The sequence below is a fragment of the Camelus dromedarius genome, chromosome 16 (assembly GCF_036321535.1).
Source record: "Camelus dromedarius isolate mCamDro1 chromosome 16, mCamDro1.pat, whole genome shotgun sequence".
Taxonomy (NCBI): domain Eukaryota; kingdom Metazoa; phylum Chordata; class Mammalia; order Artiodactyla; family Camelidae; genus Camelus; species Camelus dromedarius.
Window position 1 is genome coordinate 9,094,855 of NC_087451.1, and position 7,645 is coordinate 9,102,499.

Below are 7,645 nucleotides of genomic sequence, written 5' to 3' on the forward strand. Positions count from 1 at the left end.
ATTGTCGCATGAAGTTAACCATCACATTACCTATCAGCCTATCAAAGAGGAGTGTACATAAGGGAGACTTGAGCTAACTTAGAGAGAGAGAGAGAGAGAGAACCTCATAGGTGAGCAGCAAGTTGTGGCAGTTTCTGGGAGGAGAGTAAGTTGTCAAATCTTGGTACAAGCAAGAGGAGAAGAACACTTTCACTTTACTGGGTCCAGAAAAACCAGTGGAGATAAAGGCAGTGATGGGAGCAGACGGGACAGATTAGAATCAGGAAAACCCCACATGCACTAATAATTTCCTTGAAATAATGATTCTCTCCAACAGTCACCTCCAAATTTTGTTGCAAAAATAGCAGTGAAAGAAGAACCAAAAATGAGTAAGAGCTGGTGCACTCTCAAGGATTTTGGAGGAACTTTGAACTAGGCCTCAAACAGTTCAGTCTGGAGGTGATACTGCAGCCCCTTCCTGGCTTCAGGATCAAACACAGAGAAGAAGAGACTCTTAACCATCAGTGCCTATGACAGCAGAGCTGGAAGTTGGGAGTTGAGATAACAAGAAACGTCCTCAACTTTCTAATGTTGGGGATCAATTCCAGATCAATTTATCACTTTGCAAAATGTAAACAATCACTTTTTCAACTTCAGCTATTACACATAGAAAAGAGTTTACAATCTCTGGGATAAACCAAACAAAATAGGAGTATAATTCAGCCTCCACTGTAATTATTTATACAATTTCTTACAATAAAATATTATGAGGCATATAAAGAAGTTAGATAAAAATATCCATCATCAAAAAATTCAACAGAAACTGACCCACAGATGAACCAGATGTTGTGACAAGCAGGCAAGGATTTTTATGTTATTGTAATCATGTTTGAGGATGTACAGGAAAAGATGAAGAAAGTAAATGAACAGGCATAGAATCCCAGGAGAAATTTGGAAACTGTTAAAAAGAGCCAAAATAGAAATTCTAGTGCTAGAAAATGCAGTAGCTAAAATTTTTTAAAATACACTTTAGATGGCTGAAAAGGAAATTTCCAGGTCCTTATGGTTTTACTGACAAATCCCACCCAACATTTAAAGAAGAAATGACACCAATTCTACACAATCTCCTTGAGACAATAGGAGGAAAAATGCAACATATTTTATGAGATCAGTGTTACCCTCATACTAAAACTAGACATAGACAGTACCAAAACAAAAAACAAACAAACAAACAAACCCACAGACTAATATCCCTCATTATCATAGATACAATTTTTTTAAAAAAAAGAGATTAGCAAATTGAATCCATCAATAAAAAATATACCAGAACCAGGAAGTTTATTCCAGGAATGCAAGGCTGGTTCAGAATTTTTAAAAATCTGTCAATATAATCCAACATATACAGTTGGATTTACTTTGTAGTAAATAAAGTTTATTTATATTAACAGTTTAAATAAGAAAGACTACATGATCAGATCAACTGATGCAAAATGAAAAAACCCACATTTAACAAAATTCAGCACCCATTTAAGGAACTTCATCAAACTGCTGAAGGACATCTACAAAAAAATCATACTTACTGGTAAAAGACTGAATGCATCCCTTACAAGATTGGGAAAAAGGAAAGGATGTTTGCATTAACAACTTCTATTCAACATGGTACTAGAAGTTTTGGGCAAGAAAAGGGGAATAAAAGCAAGCCAACTGGAAAAGATATTAAATGGTCCCTGTTTACAGGTGACATGATTACGTACATAAAAAAGTATCAAGGAACCTACAAAAAAGAAGTTCTATTCCCAGAACTAATGAATAAGTTTAGCAAAGTGATAGAACACATCAACACAAATAGCAATCATATTTCTTTATTTTCTTTTTTCTAATTTGTCCTTTAAGTTAATAAAATTATTCATAGAATTTTACTGTACAATGCTAACATATAGTTTTTTTCCAATTTAGCTTTTAAAATTTTTATTCATTGTAGTAAAAACAACTAACATGAGATCTACTCAATTTTTTAAGTATACAACACAGTCTTGTTGACTATAGGTACAATATTTTACAGCAAATCTCCAGAACTTCTTCATCTTGCTTAGCTGAAACTTTATGCTCATTGATTAGTAACTCCCCAGTTTCTTCCCCCCATCCCTGTCAACCACTATTCCACTCTTTGATTCTATGAATTGACTATTTTAGATTCTTCACATAAGTGAAATCATGTAACATTTATCTTTCTATGATCGGCTTATTTCAGTGTAATATCCTCAAGTTTCAGCCAAGCTGTTGCATATTACAGAATTTCCTTCTTTTTTAAAGTCAAATGGTACTTCATTGTTTGTATATATCACATCTTCTTTATCCATTTATCTGCCAATGGACATTAAGGGTTTTTCCACAACTTGGCTATTGTGAATAGTGCTGCAATTTCTGTAAAAATGCCATTAGGATTTCAGTAGGCATTTCATCTGTAGGTCACTTTGGGTAGTATGGACATTTTAATGATATTAAGTCTTTTAATCCATGAATACGCAATGTCTTTCCATTTGTTTGTGTCTTCTTTAATTACTTTCATCAATGTTTTGTAGTTTTTAGTATTCAAGTCTTTCACATTCTTAGTTAAGTTTATTCCTAAGTGTTTTATTCTTTTTGGTGTTATTGTGAATGGAATTGTTTTCTGAATTTCCTTTTTAGATAGTTTGTTGTTAGTGCATAAAATAAGCTTATTTCTATATACTAATATTAACAATATGAAGTGAACATTTAAAGCAAGATAGCATTTACAATAGCCCTGAATAAATAAAACACTTACATATAAATCTAAAAAAAATATGTACAGAATACATAAGCTGAAAACTGCAAAGCACTAAATGAGGAAGCAAAAGAAAACCTAAACAAATGTAGAGACATACTATGATTGTGAATGGAAAACACAGTAAATGTGTCAATTCTCCCCAAGTTTATATACAATTTATATTAAAAATTCCAGCAAGATATTTCTAGATAAAGACAAGCTGATTCTAAAATGTATACAGTATAGCAAAGAAATTAAAGTATCTGAAATAATTTTGAAAAAGGATATAGTTAGAGGAATCCCACTATTTGATTTTGAGATTTACTATATATAGTTATGGCAGTCAGTATATATAGTTATGGCAGACAGTATAATTTTGGTAAACAGTTAACATAGATCAATGGAACAGAATAGAGTCCAGAAATAAACTCACATGAATATGGCCAACAGATTTTTGAGAAAGTTACAAAAGCAGCTCAGTGGAGAAAAATTGTGTTGAAACAATAATACATAGATAAGAAACATAAATCTTGATAATAATTTGCACCTTATATAAAAATTAACTCAAAAAGATTATAAATCAAAACATAAAATATTAAACTGTACTACACATTAGATGGATTAAATATCAGAATGAACACAGCAGAAGAAAAGATCAGGGAACTTGATGACAATCCAGTTTTCAAAATGCCCAAAATGAAGCACAAACGGAAAAGACTGAAACAAAAACAGAACATCATAAGTCTGAGAAAATATCAAGCAGTACAATATACAGGTAATCAGAGTCCCAGAAAAAGAATGAGACAGAATAGTATTTGAAAAAAAAAACCCATATGATATTTTTAAATAACAACATTCAAATTTGATGAAAGCAGCAAATCTTAAATATTAAAAGCTAGCAAATCCCAAACAGGAAAAATATGCTGAAAACCACACTTATTCACAACATACTTAAATTGCTTAAAAACAGAGAGAAAAATCCCAAAGGAAAAATTAAGAGAAATTTATAAATAACTTTGGGGTAGGGGATCGGGAGACATCACATATGGGTGAACAATAAGATTAACAGCTAATTCTTCTCAGAAACAATGCAAGTCAAAATACAATGGAATGACGTCTTCAAGTTGCTGTAAGTAATAAAAAGAACTGTCAATTTAGAATTCACTATCCAGTGGAAATATATCTCAAAAATGAAAGTAAAATAAAAACATTTTCTGACAAATGAAAGACGAGAGAATTTAGTATCAGCAGATATGTATTACAACACATGCCAAAGAAAGTTTTTCAGCTAGAAGTAAAATGAAACAAGTTGGAAACTTGGACTTGAAGGAAGAATTGCAAAGTCAGAAATGGTAAGTGGATAAGTAGAGAAGACTACTATGTATTTATTTTTGTTTTACCTTTAAAAGATTTTTGACTGTTTAAAACAATAACAATATATGAGGCTTATACCATAAAAGGCTAATATTTTAATTTGGTTTGACCTACTAATATTTTGCTAAGAATTATTGAGTCCATGTTTATGAAGGGTAGTCATTTGTAGTTTCTTTTCTTGTGATACCTTTATCTGACTTGAGCATCAGAGTCGTTCTGCTCTCATTAAATGATTTTGGAAATAATCCCTCCTCTTCTATTTTCTGATATATTTATAGAATTATAGTATTTCTTCTTCAAATATTTGATAGAATTACCCTGTGAAAACATCGAAGGCTAGAGTTTTCTTTGTTGGAGGGTTTTTAACTATGCATTCAATTTTCTTGGTAGATACAGAACCCTATCACAGTATGTAATACAGTTAATTTATTTCTTCTTGAGTGATTTTCAGTGGTTTGAGTATTTCATTGTTAAATTTACATTGTTAAATTCATGGGATTAGAGTTATCTGTTATATTCCTTTATTATTTTTTAAATTTCTGTAAGATCACAGTAATATCCCTGTTTCTTCCCTAATGTTTATAATTTATATAATCTTCTCTTTATTTCTTGGTCAGTTTGGCCAGAGATTTATCAAAAGAAAAAAATGAATAAAATCTAGACCAATGCAGTCATAATACATGACCTTAAATGTTTCTGAGGAAGGAGCCCACAAAGGCAAAAGGACGTGGGGCCTACTCATAATGCAACCATGCTCAGGAATTATGGAGATCATAGTTAGTTGGTAATCTTGATTAAATTGTGTCACTTTAATGTCTTGATCTGTTTTCTCATCTATTAAATAGGAGATAGTATATGTCTCATAGCAATGTGGCTTTTTGGAAGATGAAGCAAAATCAAGGGCTTAAGTACCTCTCAAATTGCCTGTTATACAATGAACACCCAATAAGTGGTAGCTACTTTTAAAAAATGCATGCCTATGACATGCCTCCTCAATGAACGACAAAAATAAAACACAGGTTGTGGGAAAACTCTTTACTTCTTGGGTTCTTAGCTTTCTTCATGATGAAATGATGGGAAGTGTTAGATCAAAGCAATGGTTTTCTTCTTTTCTGATTATGTTTCTAATTTCAAAATATCTTCAGCATACAAAATGATAGATGAGCCCACATATAGTCCTCATCTGCATCAACAAGTCTTACTGTTTTTTTAAAAGAAGTAATGTGTAAGACAGAAATGATCTTATTTACAAAATGGAAACAGAATCACAGATACAGAAAACAAACAGGCAACTATATTCAATATCTTGTAGCAACTTATGGTGAAAAAGAATATGAAAATGAATGTATGTATGTATGTGTATGACTGAAACATTATGTTTTATACCAGAAATTGACATCTTGAATTGAAACCTCGGAATAAATGTGAAATTCAGATATGATGGGATTTATCTTTGAAGAATAAGACCAGAATGTGTCCTCTTGTCTCCAGTATTCTTTCTTTGACTAGTCCTCATGAAACATGATGACTAGCTGGGAAAATCTTGATATTGTGACCACTCTCCTGGAATTCCTCTCCAAACACAGGACTTAGAGTCACTCTTATTGGTATTTAAACTGGATCACACAACTCCAGCATATACTGCCAAACTAGATAGTAGATCCTAGGAACTGAAAGGCCTCTTAGCTTAGCCACTTCATTTTTACCTGGCTGAATATTTGGAGCTTCTGTATTGTTTATAGAGGGATTTTACTATACAGATAAATCTTATAATTTATCTGTTCTATTGATGAACATTTTGGTTGTTTTCAATCACTTATTCCTAGTGTATTTAGCGTCATTTTACATTTTTTTCCCTACCCACATATGCATATTTCTCTAGCATATTCATCTAAAAGCAGGATTGCTGAATGAATGAATATGTGTGTGCATCTTCAATTTTGCTAAATATTGCTGAATTGCTCTCTTAAGTGGTTGGACCAATTTATTCTCCAACAGCTATTAGGGGCTGAATGTTCATGTCTCCCAAAATTCTTATGCTGAAGCCGTCACTCCCAGTGCAATGATATTTTGGGGAAGACCTTTAGGAAGTATCTAGGTATAGATTGGTTCATGGAGGTATGACCCTCACAGTGGGATTAGGGCCCTTATGAGAAGAGGAAGAGATGTGAGAATTCTCTCTCCATGTGCACACACAAAAAAAGGTTATGCCAGGGGAATATAAACAAGATCTTATGGTAGCTCACAGAGAAAAAAATGTGACAATGAATATATATATGTTCATGTATAACTGAAAAATTGTGCTCTACACTGGAATTTGACACAACATTGTAAAATGATTATAAACCAATAAAAAAGTTAAAAAAAAAAAAAAAAAAAAGGTTATGCAGACACCCAGCAAGATGGCAGCTATCTGGGGGCCAGGAAGCTGGCCTGCGCCAAGAGTTGAGTAAGTCAACAATTTGATCTTGGACTTCCAGCCTCCCGAACTGTGAAAAAATAAATGTCTGTTGTTTAAGCCTCCCAGTATTTTGTGTTAGCAGTTTGAACTAAAACATCAGCAATTTATGAAACTTCTCATCGCCCCATATCTTCATTCCACATTCACTTGGCATTGTCAGATCATTGCTGATCAGACCCATACAAAAGGGTAGGCACAAAAGTATGTATGAAAAGGCAAGGCATAAAGTTCCTGTTGCTCCGCAACCCTGCTGTCATTGCATGCTGACAGTTGTTTTCATTTGAGTCATTTTGGTATATGTGTGTAGTCGAATCTCATGGTGATTTTAATATGTATTTTCCCATGACTCATGAAGTTGAACGTCTTCTTTATGTTTACTGAAATGAGGATTTTCTCGTTTGAGAAGGGCCTGCTCAAGTCTTTGGCTATTTGAGAGAGGAGTTGTCCGCCTTTTTCATTTGATTTGTGAGAGTTATTTACATATTTTAGACGTAACTTCTTTAAGATGCATATTTCTGAAAACATACATCTTCCTCACTTGGAATTCCTTCACTTTGCCGCTTTAATCCATAATAGCATCTTTTTTTTGACTCTGTATGACTTTTCTATGTTTTTTATGTATTTCTCCTTTATACATTTTTTAATTGATTTTTTTTTTATTTGGAGGGAGGTAATTAGGTTTACTTATTTATTTGTTGTTTTTAGTTCAGATACCAAAGATTGAACCCAGGACCTCATGCATGCTATGTATGCACTCTACCACAGAGCTATACTCTCCCCTCTCTGGATATTTCTATATTTCATATTCTCTGTATATTTTAAACCACATAAAATTACCTTTTAAAATTGAGCATAACACATATGCAGTACATGTAAACATTCAAGTCAAATTTTCACACACTGAACACATCCATGGAACCAGACCCCAGATAAAGAACAGAACATTGTAAGTAAGCCACAAGTCTGCTTTGCACCCTCTTCTAGTCACAGGCTTCCAAAGGTAACCACGAACATGACTTCTCAATCCACGGAGTAATTTTTCA